At 49.3% G+C, this 19,334-nt stretch overlaps 1 long non-coding RNA gene across 1 annotated transcript; it reads right to left on the minus strand.

Annotated features, from left to right (window-relative positions):
• Positions 1-771: 771 nt before the first annotated feature.
• LOC147119872 (uncharacterized) lies at positions 772-19,130 on the minus strand. The gene is made up of 3 exons (XR_015078093.1): positions 19,044-19,130; positions 2,393-2,555; positions 772-2,233 (listed from the first exon to the last, which is right to left on the minus strand). It is a non-coding gene; the product is annotated as an uncharacterized LOC147119872 (long non-coding RNA).
• Positions 19,131-19,334: the final 204 nt, after the last annotated feature.

Consider the following 19,334-nt stretch of genomic DNA (forward strand, 5'->3'; position numbering starts at 1 on the left):
CAGCACACACGTAGCTTTGAAGGCACCATGCCAGCATCCTTAGGACTTCCGCAACCGCAAGGGGTTCCACTCCCTCAACGTTCAGCTGGTCTGTGAGCACCGCCAAACCATCATGGCAGTCAACGCGCATTTCCCAGGGTGCAGCCACGCTGTCTTTATCCTGCGGTTGACCTCAGTTTGTGACCTTTTTGAGGGGCTGGCTCGAAGACGAGGCTGGCTTACTGGGGACAAGGGCTATCCTCTCTGCTCATGGCTGATGACAACACTCCGTGTGGCCGACACCCCAACAGAAGAGCTGAGCAACAGCGGCCATCAGGCGACCAGACACAGTGAACAGCACACTGTTGGTGCTCTCAAAAAGCGTTTCCGATGTCTGGAACTTTCGGGGGGATCCCTGCAGTACTCGCCGGAGCAAGTGGGTCACATCGTCGTCATCTGCTGCATGCTCCACAACTTGGCGATTCGACGCACCCAGCCAATTCCACCTGTCCCTCAACGACCAGCAGAGCAGGTGGAGGAGGAGGAGGATGAGGAGGAGGAGGAAGAGCAGGCGGAGGAGGAGGAGGAGGAGGAAGAGCAGGCGGAGGAGGAGGAGGAGGAGCAGGAAGATGGAAAGGCTCCTGAAAGTGGAAGGGCCATACGTCAGAGGCTCATCAGGACTCATTTCGAGACCGATCTGTCGGAATGATGAGAGTCTTAACTCCTGCGCACTTTAGATGTTTGACGGCCTCTGAATGCCAGCATCACTGAAAGTAGTCACGTGCACCATGCCACATTGAAACTTCTGTTTATTGTCACAAAAGTCTTTCATTACAGCAAAACAACATCATGTCAACAGAAACCATAACTAACAAAATAACTGTGAACTCTTCAGCAAAGCCACAAAATCAACAAACCTTCTGCAAATATAACAACAGGTGAGGGTGTCCTTGAATTTGGACAAAGAAACGTTTCAGCACCTCCCTCTACAACTGGCCCCTTGAGGGAGAACGACTTCTCTTTCGTGGCCGGCCCCTTCCCTCCCTGCTGCTCCTACATAATTGGATGCCAGTGGCGGGGACAAGGCTGGGGGACGCCTGCTGACTATGTGGAAGCGCAGAAGCCCCTGAGGGACGGCCTGGCCGACCTCTGGGCTTGGAGGGTGCGGATGCAGGATGCTTGATGTGACCATGGCTGGAAGCAGTGTGCCCTGCAGACGTCCCAGCGCTGGCATGTTCAATGGTCTCCTGCCGAGAGAGGACACCTGCACCATTGTCAGATGACACGCCGGCTATCTGAGGGGAGCGGCTCGGCTCATCTGCCACAATCGCATGCTCCACTGATTCCTGGCCTTGTATGGGACTGGAAGGGCCCGGGGTGATCCTCACTGATGCAGAGAGGGTGGCTGCAGTGAGATCGCGTTGCCTCAATCTGGGTGTGGACGAGCCCAGCAAGTGACTGCATGGCAACAGTGAGGACCTGTGTGCCAGGTGCCAGTGCTTCGGAGAAGCCCTGGACAGTTCTTTCCATTGCCTCGGACAAGGCAGGTGCCGACCGCTCCACTGCCTCGGACAAGCCCTGGACAGACCTTTCCAGGGATTGTCCGAAGCCCTCAACAGTCCTTTCCATAGCGGCCTCAAAGCCCTGGACAGTCCTCTCCATTGTTGGGCTGAAGCCCTGAATAGTCCTCTCCATTGTTGGCCCGAAGCCCTGGATAGACCTGTCCATTGTTGCCCCGAAGCCCTAGATAGACTTGTCCATTGTTGCGCCGAAGCCCTGGATAGACTTGTCCATTGTTGCACTGAAGCCCTGGAGAGTCCTGTCCATTGTTGCCCCGAAGCCCTGGAGAGTCCTCTCCATTGTTGCCCCGAAGTCCAACATACTCTTAGTCAATGTATCTATTGACTGAGGCATCTTCTCCACTGCAGCCATCAGCTCCGTCTGTCTGAGCCGGGCCTGTTGCTCATTTCACCCAGGCGACGCACCTCCTCTGCACTCTGAGCAGCAGTCATAACTACCTGCCTTGCCCTCCGGGGAGACGGTGGCCGAACTTGCCTATCCCCTTGCGTTGCTGGTTCATCCTCAGAGCCGCCCCCCCCCCCGCTCCCCTCCAGGGGACTACTATCCCCAGTCTGTAGATGTGTCCGCTCCCTGGATTCTGCAATGGCTGGTCCGGATTCCTCCTGCTCCTCGCCTCCGATGGCACTGGCACTGGCAGCTTCAGTGCGTTGAGCCCGAGTTGGTGCTGATTCATCTGAAAGCAGGGAGTTGGAAGAGTGGCTTTAGCAAAAGGACAGGTTTGCGGAAAGGCATGCCAGATTGCGGCAAGGCTCTGACATGGCTGCACACTGAGGAAGCATGCTGGCGGGGGGACCAAGTGGAAGGCAACAGGTGAAAAAGGTGAGAGACTTACCCTCGCTGTCGGAAATGGGGTCGGCAGATGCAGTGGTCACAGGACCAGGCAGACATCCTCCAAGAAACTGGTGCACTCTCTCCTCCAGATCCGTGAGAGGGACCACATGTGGAGGCCCGCCACCGGTTTGAAAGTGGTCCCTTCGCCGCGCCGCCAGCTTGGCCTGGAGAGGAAAGAAGGGGAAGTTGTGTTACATGAGGCCTTGAGACATCATTGCATGCCCCCATGGTGAAAGAGCCCTTACATGAGGCCTTGAGACATCATCGCATGCCCCCCATGGTGAAAGAGCCCTTACATGAGGCCTTGAGACATCATCGCATGCCCCCCATGGTGAAAGAGACCTTACATGAGGCCTTGAGACATCTGTCCATGTGTGTGGCCTGAAAGGGCCATGGGTGCTTGCTGACAGATGGCCATTGGGGCATCATGGCAACAGGGTGCCCGAAGTCAGCTGCAGATGGAGGGAATCAGAAGTTTGCTAAACCATCACTCACCCTAACGATCCGTGTGAGGTTGTTGAATTTCTTCCTGCACTGAACAGGGGTCCTGGTCGCCATGCTGCTGGAGTTGACCCTCACAGCAACCTCCCCCCAAGATCTTCGGTAAGCCTTCTGATTCGGCCTTTTGCCATTGTCCGGATACAGGACATCTCGACGGCGCTCAACTGCAGCCACCAACTGGTCCAGAGCCTCAGTGCTGAAGTGCTCCGCTCTCTGTCTAAACTTCTCCATGCTCAACAAGTTTCTAATGCCAGAGAAGCGCGAGCGCCGATGCTGAGGCCTACAGGGCGTTGGGTGTGGCAGCTCAGGCTGACTGACCCACCCCTTTAAGAGCCGGCCGGCGCCTGGAAGTCTCGTGGTTTCCCGTAATTGAGATCACCTGCGCTGCGCCCATCCGCATCGATATTGAGTAGCGCCTGAACTTTTGCGCCTTCGGAGCACCGTGCAATGGCTGATTTAACGCCTCAATCCCCTTTGGGGGTGATGCAACCCAATATGTCACCAGGCAGCGATAAGTTTTGTCTGGCTATAAACTATGCGCACCGCCAGTTCTACCGCCTCAAGCGGGGCTATACCCAATTTCTAGGCCTGTCTCTGTTTATATTACACTAGACCCTGACTCTGTTTATATTACACAAGACCCTGTTTATATTACACAAGACCCTGTTTCTGTTTATATTAAACAGACCCTGTCACATTTTATATTACACTGGACCCTGTTTCAGTTTATATTACACTGGACCCTGTCTCTGTTTATATTAGACTATACCCTGTCTCAGTTTATATTACACTGGACCCTGTCTCTGTTTATATTACTCTAGATATTGTCTCTGATTATATTACACTGGACCCTGTCTCTGTTTATATTAAACTAGGCCCTGTCACTTTATATTACACTAGCCCTTGTCTCTGTTTTTATTATACGAGACGCTGTCTCTGTTTATATTAAACTAGGCCCTGTCTCTGTTTATATTACACTGGACCCTGTCTCTGTTTATATTAAACTAGGCCCTGTCCCTGTTTATATTAAACTAGGCCCTGTCACTGTTTATATTATACTAGACGGTGTATCTGTTTATATTAATCTAGGCCCTGTCTCTGTTTATATTACACTGGACCCTGTCTCTGTTTATATTAAACTAGGCCCTGTCTCTGTTTATATTAAACTAGGCCCTGTCTCTGTTCATAATAAACTAGGTGCTGTCTCTGTTTATGTTAAACTAGGCCCTTTCTCTGTTTATATTACACTAGACCCTGTCTCTCTTTATATTACACTAGACCCTGTCTCTGTTTATATTAAACGAGACTCTGTCTCTGTTTATGTCACACTATACTCTGTCTCTGTTTATGTTACACTAGACTCCGTCTCTGTTTATATTACACTGTACCTTTCTCTGTTTATATTACACTAGGCCCTGTCTCTGTTTATATTACACTAGGCCCTGTCTCTGCTTATATTACACTAGACCCTGTCTCTGTTTATATTACACTAGGCCCAGTTTCTGTTTATATGACACTAGACCCTTTCTCTGTTTATCTTAAACTCGGCCCTTTCTCTGTTTATATTACTCTAGACCCTGTCTCTCTTTATATTACACTAGACACTGTCTCTGTTTATATTACACTAGACCCCGTCTCCGCTAATATTACACTGGACCCTGTCTCTGTTAATATTACACTATACCCTGCCTCAGTTTATATTACACTGGACCATGTCTTTGTTTATATTACACTAGAACCTGTCTCTGTTGATAATAAACTAGACCCTGTCTCTGTTTATATGACACTAGACCCTGTCTCTGTTTATATTAAACTAGGCCCTGTCTCTGTTTATATTACACTAGACCCTGTCTCTGTTTATATTACACTTGACCCTGTCTCTGTTTATATTACACTACACCCTGTCTCTGTTTATATTACACTAGACGCTGCTTCTGTATATGTTACAATAGACCCTGTCTCTGTTTATATTAAACTAGACCCTGTCTCTGTTTATATTACACTAGACCCTGTCTCTGTTTATTTTAAACTAGACCCTGTCTCTGTTTATTTTAAACTAGACCCTGTCTCTGTTTATATTACACTAGACCCTGTCTCTGTTTATATTAAACTAGGCCCTGTCTCTGTATATATTAAACTAGGCCCTGTCTCTGTTTATATTAAACTAGGCCCTGTCTCTGTTTATATTACAGTAGACGCTGTCTCTCTTTATATTGCACTCGACCCTGTCTCTGTTTATATTACACCAGACCCTGTCGCTGTTTATATTAAACTAGCCCCTGTCTCTGTTTATATGACACTGGACCCTGTCTCTGTTTAAATCACACTAGACGCTGCCTCTGTTTATGTTACACTGTACCCTGTCTCTGTTTATATTAAACTAGGCCCTGTCTCTGTTTATATTACACTAGACCCTGTCTCTGTTTATATTACATGATAAGCTGTTCTGTTTATATTACACTAGACCCTGTCTCTGTTTATATTACACTAGACCCTGTCTCTGTTTATATTACACTAGACCCAGTCTCTGTTTATATTAAACTAGGCCCTGTCTCTGTTTATATTACACTAGACCCTGTCTCTGTTAATATTACACTTGACCCTGTCTCTGTTTATATAACACTAGACCATGTCTCTGTTTATATTACACTAGCGCTGCTTCTTTTCATATTACACTAGACCCTGTCTCTGTTTATATTACACTAGGCCCTGTCGCTGTTTATATTACACTAGACCCTGCCTCTGTTTATATTACACTAGAGACTTTCTCTGTTTATATTACACTAGACCCTGTCTCTGTTTATATTACACTGGACCCTCTCTCTGATTATATTAAAGTAGGCCCTGTCTCTGTTTATATTAAACTAGGCCCTGTCGCTGATAATATTATGCTCGACCCTGTCTCTGTTTATATTACACTGGAACCTGTCTCGGTTTATAATACACTAGGCCCTGTCTCTGTTTATATTACACGAGACCCTGTCTCTGCTGATATTTCACTAGGCCCTGACTCTGTTAATATTACACTTGACCCTGTCTCAGTTTATATTACACTAGACCCTGTCTCTGTTTATATTACACTAGACGCTGCTTCTGTTTATAATACTCTAGACACTGTCTCTGTTTATATTACACTGGACCATATTTCTGTTTATATTAAACTAGGCCCTGTCACTGTTTATATTACACTAGCCCTTGTCTCTGTTTATATTATACCAGAAGCTGTCTCTTTATTTGTTAAACTAGGCCCTGTCTCTGTTTATATTAAACCAGGCCCTGTCTCTGTTTATATTAAACAAGGCCCTGTCTCTGTTTATGTTAAACTAGGCCCTGTCTCTTTTTATATTACACTAGGCCTTCTCTCTGTTTATATTGCACTAGACCCTTTCTAGGTTTATATTACACTCGACCCTGTCTCTGTTTATATTACACTGTACCCTGTCTCTGTTTATATTAAACTAGACCCTGTCTCTGTTTATATTACATGATAAGCTGTTCTGTTTATATTACACTAGACCCTGTCTCTGTTTACATTACACTAGACCCTGTCTCTGTTTATATTACACTAGATCCAGTCTCTGTTTATATTAAACTAGGTCCTGTCTCTGTTTATATTACACTAGACAATGTCTCTGTTTATATTACACTAGACCGTATCACAGTTTATATTACACTAGACCCTGTCTCTGTTTGTATTATACTAGGCCCTGTCTCTGTTTATATTACACTAGACCATGTCTCTGTTTATATTACACTAGACGCTGCTTCTTTTTATATTACACTAGACCCTGTCTCTCTTTAAATTACACTAGGCCCTGTCGCTGTTTATATTACACTAGACGCTGCTTCTTTTTATATTACACTAGACCCTGTCTCTCTTTAAATTACACTAGACCCTGTCTCTGTTTATATTACACTAGAGACTTTCTCTGTTTATATTACACTAGACCCTATCTCTGTTTATATTACACTGGACCCTCTCTCTGATTATATTAAACTAGGCCCTGTCTCTGTTTATATTAAACTAGACCCTGTCTCTGTTTATATTAAACTAGGCCCTGTCTCTGTATATATTAAACTAGGCCTTGACTGTTTATATTAAACTAGGCCCTGTCTCTGTGTATGTTAATCTAGGCCCTGTCTCTGTTTGTATTACACTAGACCTTCTGTCTGTTTATATTACACTGGACCCTGTCTCAGTTTATCTTAAACTAGGCCCTGTCTCTGTTTATATTAAACTAGACCCTGGCTCAATTTATATTCCACTGAACCCTGTCGCTGTTTATATTATGCTCGACCCTGTCTCTGTTTATATTACACTAGACCGTATCTCAGTTTGTATTTCACTAGACCTTTTCTCTGTTTATATTACACGAGACCCTGTCTCTGTTTATATTACACTAGACGCTGCTTCTGTTTATAATACTCTAGACACTGTGTCTGTTTATATTACACTGGACCATATTTCTGGTTATATTAAAATAGGCCCTGTCACTGTTTACATTACACTAGCCCTTGTCTCTGTTTATATTATACCAGAAGCTGTCTCTCTTTATGTTAAACTAGGCCCTGTCTCTGTTTATATTAAACTAGGCCCTGTCTCTGTATATATTAAACTAGGCCCTGTCTCTGTATATATTAAACTAGGCCCTGTCTCTGTTTATGTTAAACTAGGCCCTGTCTCTTTTTATATTACACTAGACCTTCTCTCTGTTTATATTGCACTAGACCCTGTCTCTGTTTCTATTATTCTAGACCCTGTCTCTGTTTATATTACACTAGACCCTGTCTCAGTTTATATTGCACTATGCCATATCGCTGTTAATATTACACTGGACCCTGTCTCTGCTTTTATTACTCTAGACACTGTCTCTGTTTATATTACACTCGACCCTGGCTCCGTTTATCTTACACTGGATCCTGTCTCAGTTTATATTACTCTGGACCCTGTCTCTGTTAATATTACACTTGACCCTGTCTCTGTTTATATTACACTAGACCATGTCTATGTTTATATTACACTAGGCCCTGTCTCTGTTTATATTACACTAGGCCCTGTCGCTGTTTGTATTACACTAGACCCTGTCTCTGTATATATTAAACTAGGCCCTGTCTCTGTTTATATTAAACTAGGCCCTGTCTCTGTTTATATTACACTGGACCATGTCTCTGTTTATATTAAACTAGACCCTGTCTCTGTTTATATTACACTAGACGCTGCTTCTTTTTATATTACACTAGACCCTGTCTCTGTTTATATTACACTAGGCCCTGTCTCTCTTTATATTAAACTAGGCCCTGTCTCTCTACATATTAAACTAGGCCCTGTCTCTGTTTATATTAAACTAGGCCTTCTCTCTGTTTATATTGCACTAGACCCTGTCTCTGTTTATATTACACTAGACCCTGTCTCAGTTAATATTACACTCGACCCTGTCTCTGTTTATATTACACTAGACCCTGTCTCTGTTTGTATTATACTGGGCCCTGTCTCTGTTTATATTACACTTGACCCTGTCTCTGTTTATATTACACTAGACGCTGCTTCTTTTTATATTACACTAGACCCTGTCTCTGTTTATATTACACTAGACCCTGTCTCTGTTTATATTACACTAGAAACTTTGGCCTAGAAATTCAGTCACGCCACTTTTGGGGCGCTAAAGTCGGGCGGTCGCTAAAGTTAGCGCCCGCCGGAAAGTGTAGGCCACTTCGCCGAAATTCAGTAGCTCTGGCCAAGAGTTTGGGCGAGCGCTGAAACTGGCGTTGCACTCCTATCTTTAGGCGCTAAGCTGGCGGTGCGGACTGATAACGCCAAGGCCGGGCGCAGCGCAGGTGCGGTCATGTTTTGATTGACAGCAGACACCCTGACGCCGGCCAGCTCTTAAAGGGGGAAGGGTCGACTTTGTCTGCTGCCACGCCCTGGATAGTGGAGCCCTGCAGCTAGGCCTCAACACTGCTGGTGGACCCAAATAGCGCCTGAAGCCATGCAGAAGGCCCGTGAACGAGTGCAGCGCTTCTCAGAGCCTGCTTTGTGGGTGCTGCTTAAGGGTTTGGAAAAGAGAAGAGAGATCTTGTGCCCGGACAGTGGCAAGAAGGCTCCCAGGAGGCAGTTCAGGAGAGCCTGGAGGGAAATCGCCCACAGGGTGTCAGCCACCAGCGATGTCCCCAGGACTGGTGACCAATGCCGCAAGAAGTACAACGACCTCACTCGGTTGGTCAAGGTGAGTAGCCTTTCCAGTGTCCTCCTCATCCTTGCATGTGCACCTCACATTATGGGCAAAGGGACCTCAAAGGCCTAATGGCCATCCCTCCTCCCACAGCTATGGCACTGGCATGATCATCAATAGCACTTTCTGCACTTTACACACTGGCCAAGCTATTCGACCATGGGAGGCAGTGCACACAACAACAGGGCACCACACTGGCCAAGCTATTCCACCATGGGAGGCAGTGCACACAACAACAGGGCACCACACTGTACTTAGAGGCCGTCCTTTCTCTTGCAGGCCAAGCTGGCCCAGAATATGAAGAACCGGAATGTCACCGGGGGAGGCCGTGCCCAGTTCCAGGAGCTCAGTGAGCTGGAGGAGCGTGTGGCTCGACTCATGCGTGGCCGGGTGGTTGGCCCCGTTGCTATTGGTGATGCGGACCCTGTGCTGGGCCCCAATGGTAAGGCCATGACCGTTTGGACCTCTCTCGTTCCCCTTGCGCTTCAGATCTACATCCTTTGCCACTGTCTGACCAACGCGCATAATGCCACCACTCATGCCTCCCTCGCAGACGCCCTGTCCTCACTCTAAAGCTACTCTTGTGCCTCCCTGCTTTCAGCTGGTGAGGAGGAGGTCCATGAAGCTGAGAGTGCCAGTCCCTCGGAAGAGGAGGACGACGAGGACCAAGAGGAAGGCGGCACATTGGGGGAATCCTCATCCGCGCCAGGGGATGGCAATGGAGGGGACACGGCTTGCCTGGAGGAGAGCCAGGGGGAAGTGTTGCAGGGGGGTGTAGCTCCTGGGCCCAGTGGCATCCAGTCACGTGGGAAGGGTCGGGCAGCACTGCTGCCTTCTCCCCAGAGGGGGGAAGTGTTGCAGGGGAGGGCAGTTGCTGGGCCCAGTGGCATCCAGGCACGCGGGAAGGGTCGGGCAGCACGGCTGCCTTCTCCCCAGAGGGGGGAAGTGTTGCAGGGGAGGGCAGCTGCTGGGCCCAGTGGCGTCCAGGCACGCGGGAAGGGTCGGGCAGCACGGCTGCCTTCTCCCCAGAGGGGGGAAGTGTTGCAGGGGAGGGCAGTTGCTGGGCCCAGTGGCGTCCAGGCACGCGGGAAGGGTCGGGCAGCTCGGCGGCCTTCTCCCCAGAGGGAGAGTCCGCCCTCCAGTCCGGAGACGGTCCTCGCCCAGGAGGTGCGCCTCCTTGATGAAATGTCCGCGGCCTCGGAGCGGCGCCACAACGAGTTCATGGGGGTTGTGGGACAGATGCCTCAGGCCATTGAGTCCCTGGCTCATAGTGTGGCCGCTTTCAGGGACTCACAGGCCAGGGGTGTCGACCAACTCGCGGCAGCACAGGCCACGGGTGTCGACCAACTCGCGGCAGCACAGGACGCGAGTCGCGAGTTCATGAGTGGTGCCATCCAGACACTGGCTGATCTGATGCGGCCACAGACCAGGGCAGTTCGGGCACTCACTTCTGCCACACTCGCGGTGTCACGGAAGCATCGCCAGGGCACCCGCCGCCCTGCTGCAGCACAGCGGTCTGGCCTCCACCAGATTGCTGCGCTTGCTGCAGTGCCAGCCCGGCCGAGTGCCAGTGTCTCTGGCGACCAGCGAGCGCCTGGCATCAGCCAGCTTGCCCCCATTGCTGCAGCCGCCACTGCCACTCCCCCAGCCAAGGTGCGACGAGCTGATGCAGAGACTGATGCTGCCCAGCCACAGCTGCAGCAGTCAGCAGCCGGCCCCTACAGGGCCGGACCTCGTCTAGGCCGACCCCCAAGGGCATCTTCCGTCACGCATTGTGCCCCTCAGGAGCCTTCCCCCAGCCTTGCAACACCCACAGGGCCCAGGTTGAGGCGGAGCAACAGGTCGGGCAGGGGCCGGAGAAGCCTGCACAAGGACTCGCCCTCTCGGCACACCAAGTAGAGTGTGTTGCCAACTGTTTTTTTTATATGGGGGTGGTTGTGTTCTGGAGGGGGGGGCTTATTTTGGGAAGGCCGAGGATGAAGGCAAATGTTATTGACAAGTTTTGTTATTCCTCCCCAGGTTGTGGGAGTGAGAGATGTTTTTGTCTGTTTCTCTGTTTCATGTGGGAAGGGCCCTGAGTTTGTTAAATAAAGCTTTTTATTTATTCAGCTTGTCCAGGTGTCATGTTTCAAGTGGTTGTTGCGTTAACCGGCTGAGGGCTTGCGGAGCGGCTGCATTCAGGTGCGTTCATTGCCACAAGCCATTCCCTGACGGGGCCTAGAAGTGCCGTTCAAAAAGCCGCCGGCGGACGGCCCTTGGACCTTGTGGCTCCCTCCTGGGCTGGTACTCCTCCTCCTCCTCCTCCTCCTCATGGTCCTCCTGCTCGTCCTCCTGAGGTGGTGGTCCAACGTGAGGTGGCAGTGCCTGAGTCCTGCGGATAGCCAGGTTGTGCAGCATGCAGCAAACGATGACGAACTGGGAGACTCTATCCGGCGAATACTGTAGAGATCCGCCGGAACGATCCAGGCAGCGGAACCGTTGCTTGAGGACGCCAATCGTTTGCTCTATGATGTTCCTTGTGGCTTGATGGCTTTCGTTGTATGCCTCCTCCGCAGGGGTCCTGGGCGCGCGGAGCGGGGTCATGAGCCATGTACACAAAGGGTAGCCCTTGTCCCCAATAAGCCATCCCCTTGGTGGAGGCTGTGCCTCGAACATGTCAGCCACAGTAGTCTGGCGCAGGATAAATGCATCGTGGCTGCTTCCTGGAAAGCGGGCATTGACAGCTAGGATGCGCTGCCTGTGGTCACACACCAGCTGTACATTGAGGGAATGGTAGCCCTTCCGGTTGTGGTAATCCTCGGCATTGTCGATAGGTGCCCGCATAGCCACATGTGTGCAGTCAATGGCGCCCTGCACCATGGGGAAGTCGGCGATCCTGGCAAATCCGACTGCACGCTGCTCCTGCTTCTCTAGGGTCATGGGGAAGGAGATGAATTGGTGTCTCCTTGCGAAAAGGGCATCGGTGACCTGCCAGATGCAGCGATGCACGGCGAACTGGGAGATGTTCGCTATGTCCCCAGCAGCGGCTTGGAAGGAGCCGCTTGCACAAAAGTTCAGAGCCACCGTGACCTTCACTTCCACCGACAGAGACGTCCTGCACATCAGCTGTGGACGCAGATCTCTGTGAAGCAGCTGGCAGGTCTCTGCAACCACCTCCATTCTGAAGCGCAGCCTCTTAACACAATGCGCGGCAGTCATGGTGAGATAGGACACCTGCTGCCGGTATTCCCTGAGTGGGTAAGGCCTACGTTGCTGACGCCTGATGGCCCCTCTGCGTCTAGGCATGGCTGCCCCTCTCACACAGCGTCTGCGAGCCCTTCGCACATAATGCTGGAACTGAGGGTTGGAACCCCATGCAGCCCCCATAATAAACTTGCAAACAGTGAAATCACAAGAGTCAAATTTCCAAGCTCTGGCCAGAAGCCCAAAATACCTCTCCTATGTTGTCCCAAATCAGTAAGGTCTGTTCCTTGGTCTCTGTACAGAAATCCAAAGCACTGAAGTCATTGCAGCAAAATGGCTGGCCTTTATAGTTCAGTGTAAGTGCCCTTTAATTAGCGCTCCCCGAGGCCCGTAGGGCCTCTGCTGCGTTCCACTTCACAGTTCTTAACAGCGCCACACCCACATTGGGCGGGCGCCACTGAATTTCCGGTTTGGGGCGCACAAACAGCGTTGCACGACGAAATGACGTCAGAAGCTGCGAGAGCAGCTGAGCAGGCGCAAACACTTTGCGCCGGCGCTAAATGTCAACTGAAGTTGGGCGTAGGCGCAGCTCGACCTGCGCCCGGGCGCTAACTGCCTAGCGCTGGAAATCTACCCCTCTTATGGCATTAACGGCTGGCGAAAGCAACTGAATTTCTAGGCCATTCTCTGTTTATATTACACTAGACCCTGTCTCCGTTTATATTACACTGGACCCTCTCTCTGATTATATTAAACTAGGCACTGTCTCTGTTTATATTAAACTAGGCCCAGTCTCTGTTTATATTAAACTAGACCCTGTCTCTGTTTATATTAAATTAGGCCCTGTCTCTGTATATATTAAACTAGGCCTTGACTGTTTATATTAAACTAGGCCCTGTCTCTGTGTATGTTAATCTAGGCCCTGTCTCTGTTTGTAATACACTAGACCTTCTGTCTGTTTATATTACACTGGACCCTGTCTCAGTTTATCTTAAACTAGGCCCTGTCTCTGTTTATATTAAACTAGACCCTGTCTCTGTTTATATTACACTAGACCCTGCCTCAGTTTATATTACACTGGACCCTGTCTCTGTTTATATTACACTGGACCCTGTCTCGGTTTATAATACACTAGGCCCTGTCTCTGTTTATATTACACGAGACCCTGTCTCTGCTGGTATTACACTAGGCCCTGTCTCTGTTAATATTACACTTGACCTTGTCTCTGTTTATATTACACTAGACCCTGTCTCTGTTTATATTACACTAGACGCTGCTTCTGTTTATAATACTCTAGACACTGTCTCTGTTTATATTACACTGGACCATATTTCTGGTTATATTAAACTAGGCCCTGTCACTGTTTATATTACACTAGCCCTTGTCTCTGTTTATATTATACCAGAAGCTGTCTCTGTTTATGTTAAACTAGGCCCAGTCTCTGTTTATATTAAACTAGGCCCTGTCTCTGTATATATTAAACTAGGCCCTGTCTCTGTTTATATTAAACAAGGCCCGGTCTCTGTTTATGTTAAACTAGGCCCTGTCTCTTTTTATATTACACTAGACCTGCTCTCTGTTTATATTGCACTAGACCCTGTCTCTGTTTATATTATTCTAGACCCTGTCTCTGTTTATATTACACTAGACCCTATCTCAGTTTATATTGCACTATGCCATATCGCTGTTAATATTACACTGGACCCTGTCTCTGTTTATATTACACTAGACACTGTCTCAGTTTATATTACACTGGACACTGTCTCAGTTTATATTAAACTAGGCCCTGTCTCTGTTTATATTACACTCGACCCTGGCTCTGTTTATCTTGCACTGGACCCTGTCTCTGTTGTTATTACTCTAGACACTGTCTCTGTTTATATTAAACTAGGCCCTGTCACTGTTTATATTACACTAGCCCCTGTCTCTGTTTGTATTATACTAGACGCTGGCCTAGAAATTGGGTTGGGGCGCCAAAGTGGCGCAAATGTCGGCTGAGCGCAGGATTTAGACCAGCGATCGGTGTGATACCGATCACCAGAAATACAGTTTCAGTGCCCCTCGAGGGAGACGGGGCGAGGCTCGAGGCGCTCCGCATCCCTCTTAGGGCGCTGAAACTGATTATCGCAGTGCAACGTGCCACAGCGCCACAAGCTGCAGCATGGCACGCTGCGGTACTGCAGGCCTTCCTCCCACTGTTAAGGGGGAGGTGCCTGCAACAGCGCGATCCCCGATCGCGAGTGCCGGTAAATGAGCCCGGCACCAAGGAGAAGTTCCGGGCTCTCGGGAAACAGCCGGCAATGCCGCGGGGGGGTGGGGGGGGGTTAGGAGGCCGGGGACGGAGGTGCTGGCAGGCAGCCGCCCCGCACATCCACCTTAACTTGCGCCGCTGCCGGCACAGTAAGGCCCCGTGAACCGGGCGCGGGTAGCGAGCGGCGCAACTGCGGTGTTCGCTACCAAATATCGCGAATGGGGCATGAATGGAGTGCTGCGCACACCGAGGACGCCATCGGTGGCGGCGCAGTGCAAATGCCTATGGCAGCATTAGAGCCCCTACTGAATATCGCCGGAGACGCAGCCAGTGGCGCTACAGCCACTGACTGTCTCTTTAGGCACTAACAGGTGGCGCTACTCACCCAATTTCTCCCCCCCAGTCTCTGTTTATATTAAACTAGGCCCTGTCTCTGTTTCTATTAAAGTAGACCCTGTCTCTCTTTATATTAAACTAGGCCCTGTCTCTGTATATATTAAACTAGGCCCTGTCTCTGTTTATATTAAACTAGGCCCTGTCTCTGTTTATATTACACTAGACCTTCTCTCTGTTTATATTGCACTAGACCCTGTCTCTGTGTATATTACACTAGACCTTCTCTCAGTTAATATTACACTCGACCCTGTCTCTGTTAATATTACTCTAGACCCTGTCTCTGTTTATATTACACTGGACCCTGTCTCTGTTTATATTACACTGGACACTGTCTCAGTTTATATTACAGTAGACCCTGTCTCTGTTTATATTTCACTAGACCCTGTCTCTGTTTATATTAAACTAGGCCCTGTCTCTGTTTATATTACACTAGACCCTGTCTCTGTTTATATTACACTAGACCCGCTCTCTGTTGGTATTAAACTAGGCCCTGTCTCTGTTAATATTACATTTGACCCTGTCTCTGTTTATATTACACTAGACGCTGCTTCTTTTTATATTACACTAGACCCTGTCTCTGTTTATATTACACTAGACCCTGTCTCAGTTTATATTACACTGGAACCTGCCTCTGTTTATATTCAACTCGGCCCTGTGTCTGTTTTTATTAAGCTAGGCCCTGTCTCTGTTTATATTACACTAGACCCTCTCGCTGTTTATATTACACTACACCCTGTCTCTGTTTATATTACACTAGACACTTTCTCTGTTTATATTACACTAGACCCTGTCTCTGTTTATATTACACTGGACCCTGTCTCTGTTTATATTAAACTAGACCCTGTCTCTGTTTTTATTAAACTTGGCCCTGTCTCTGTGTATGTTAACCTAGGCCCTGTCTCTGTTTGTATTACACTAGACCCTGTCTCAGTTTATATTCCACTGAACCCTGTCGCTGTTTATATTATGCTCGACCCTGTCTCTGTTTATATTACACTGGACCCTGTCTCGGTTTATAATACACTAGGCCCTGTCTCTGCTTATATTACACTAGACCGTATCTCAGTTTATATTTCACTAGACCTTTTCTCTGTTTATATTACACGAGACCCTGTCTCTGCTGGTATTATACTAGGCCCTGTCTCTGTTAATATTACACTAGACCCTGTCTCTGTTTATATTACACTAGACGCTGCTTCTGTTTATATTAAACTAGGCCCTGTCACTGTTTATATTACACTAGCCCTTGTCTCTGTTTATATTATACCAGAAGCTGTCTCTGTTTATGTTAAACTAGGCCCTGTCTCTGTTTATATTAAGCTAGGCCCTGTCTCTGTATGTATTAAACTAGGCCCTGTCTCTGTTTATATTAAACTAGTCCCTGTCTCTGTTTATGTTAAAGTAGGCCCTGTCTCTTTTTATATTACACTAGACCTTCTCTCTGTTTATGTTGCACTAGACCCTGTCTCTGTTTCTATTACACCAGACCCATTCTCAGTTTATATTACACTCGACCCTGTCTCTGTTTATATTACACGAGACCCTGTCTCTGTTTTTATTACACTAGACCCTGTCTCAGTTTATATTGCACTGGACACTGTCTCAGTTTATATTACACTAGACACTGTCTCAGTTTATATTACACTGGACACTGTCTCAGTTTATATTAAACTAGGCCCTGTCTCTGTTTATATTACACTCGACCCTGGCTCCGCTTATCTTACACTGGATCCTGTCTCAGTTTATATTACTCTGGACCCTGTCTCTGTTTATATTACACTAGACACTGTCTCTGTTTATATTGTACTGGACCCTGTCTCTGTTTATATTAAACTAGCCCCTGTCTCTGTTTATGTTATACTAGACGCTGGCCTAGAAATTGGGTTGGGGCGCCAAGTGGCGCAAAAGTCGGCTGAGCGCAGGATTTAGACCAGCGATCGGTGTGATACCGATCGCCAGAAATACAGTTTCAGTGCCCCTCGAGGGAGACGGGGCGAGGCTCGAGGCGCTCCTCGTCCCTCTTAGGGCGCTGAAACTGATTATCACAGCGCAACGTGCCACAGCGCCACACGCTGCAGCATGGCACGCTGCAGGACTGCAGGCCTTCCTCCCACTGTTAAGGGGGAGGTGCCTGCAACAGCTCGATCCCCGATCGCGAGTGCCGGTAAATGAGCCCGGCACCAAGGAGAAGTTCCGGGCTCTCGGGAAACAGCCGGCAATGCCGCGGGGGGGCGGGGTTAGGAGGCCGGGGACGGAGATGCTGGCAGGCAGCCGCCCCGCACCTCCACCTTAACTTGCGCTGCTGCCGGCACAGTAAGGCCCCGTGAACCGGGTGCGGGTAGCGAGCGGCGCAACTGCGGCGTTCGCTACCAAATATCGCGAACGGGGCATGAATGGGGCGCTGCGCACACCGATGACGTCATCGGTGGCGGCGCAGCGCAAATGCCTAACGCCACCATTAGAGCCCCTACTCAATATCGCCGGAGACGCAGCCAGTGGCGCTACAGCCACTGACTGTCTCTTTAGGCACTAACAGGTGGCGCTACTCACCCAATTTCTCCCCCCCAGTCTCTGTTTATATTAAACTAGGCCGTGTCTCTGTTTATCTTAAACTAGGCCCTGTCTCTGTTTATATTAAAGTAGACCCTGTCTCTGTTAATATTAAACTAGACCCTGTCTCTGTTTATCTTACACTAGACCCTGTCTCTGTTTATATTACACTAGACCCCATCTCTGTTTATATTACACCAGACTCCGTCTCTGTTTATATTAAACTAGGCCCTGTCTCTGTTTATATTACACAAGACCCTTTCTCTGTTTATATTACACTAGACCCTGTCTCTGTTTATATTACTCTAGACCCTGTCTCAGTTTCTATTACACTGGACCCTGTCTCTGTTTATATTATACTCAGCCCTATCTCTGTTTATCTTACAATAGCCCCAGACGCTGTTTATATTACACTAGTCCCTGTCTCTGTTAATATTACAATGGCACTGTCTCTGTTAATATTACTCTACACCCTGTCTCAGTTTATCTTACACTAGACCCTGTCTCTGTTTATGATACACTAGACCCTGTCTCTCTTTATATTACACTGGGCCCTGTCTCTGTTAATGTTACACTAGACCCTGCCTCTGTGTATATTATACTCGGCGCTGTCTCTGATTATATTACATTAGGCCCTGTCTCTGTTTATATTAAACTAGACCTTCTCTCCGTTTATATTACACTAGACCCTATCACTGTTGATATTACACTAGATGCTGTCTCTGTTTCTATTACACTAGACCCTGTCTCTGTTAATGTTGCACTAGACCCTGTCTCTGTTAATGTTACACTAGACCCTGTCTCTGTTTATATTACACTAGCTGGGGAGCCCCGCGTTGCGAGGGCAATTTTGGGGCGCTTGGTCTCCCTGCCCCTGTGTGTCTCCCCTCTCCCTGTCATGTCCTCTCCCTGTCCTATCCCTCCCCCCCTCCCCTGTCTCCCTCCCTCCCCTACCCTGTCTCCCTCCCTCCCTCCCCTCCCCTGTCTCCGTCCCCTCCCCCACCCCCACTCCCCTCTGTCCCTCTCTCCGGCCCCTCCCCCTGCCTAGCGCCTGAGGTCCGGTGCCGTTGCGATAGCGGCCGGGCCGGGACGGACCGGAGCTGAGGTCCCCCGCGTATCGCGCGGCTGATGGGCGGCCGCTGTGGGCGGGCGGCGCATGCGCGGTCAGTGCGGGCGGCGCGAGCCCCCCGCGATTTCCCGAGGCTCACCTCCCCCCGCGATTTCCCGAGGCTCTCCCCCCCCCCTGCGATTTCCCGAGGCTCACCTCCCCCCGCGATTTCCCGAGGCTCTCCCCCCCCGCGATTTCCCGAGGCTCCCCCCCCCGCGATTTCCCGAGGCGCTCCCCCCCCCCCGCGATTTCCCAAGGCTCTCCCCCCACCCCGCGATTTCCCGAGGCTCTCCCCCCCACCGCGATTTCCCGAGGCTCTCCCCCCCCCCCGCGATTTCCCGAGGCTCTCTTCCCCCCCCCGCGATTTCCCGAGGCTCTCCCCCCCGCTATTAAATTGTTATTTAATTCCCTAACACATCATTAAAATATTTACCTTAGTTCCCTAACACACAGAAAGTGTGGGGGAAAAAATTGTGAAAAATCAAGATGGCGGCCAGTCACCTCGGTTCAGAAGGATAAGGCCCGCCCACACACGCAGTCACCGAAGCGTAGGATTGGTCAATCGTCGAGTCACTCGACACTCAACTGTAGGAAGGAACCCGCCGTCCGATTGGTGGACCTCGACGTCACACGGTCGCTAATGAGATGCTAATGAGCGGAACGCTGAACGTTTTCGGGATACCGCGGGCGGGATTTTTGTCCGGCCGAAACGTAAATATGCCTA

Source organism: Somniosus microcephalus, chromosome 4 (assembly GCF_052327205.1).
Source record: "Somniosus microcephalus isolate GS21.2 chromosome 4, FLI_Smic_1.0, whole genome shotgun sequence".
Taxonomy (NCBI): domain Eukaryota; kingdom Metazoa; phylum Chordata; class Chondrichthyes; order Squaliformes; family Somniosidae; genus Somniosus; species Somniosus microcephalus.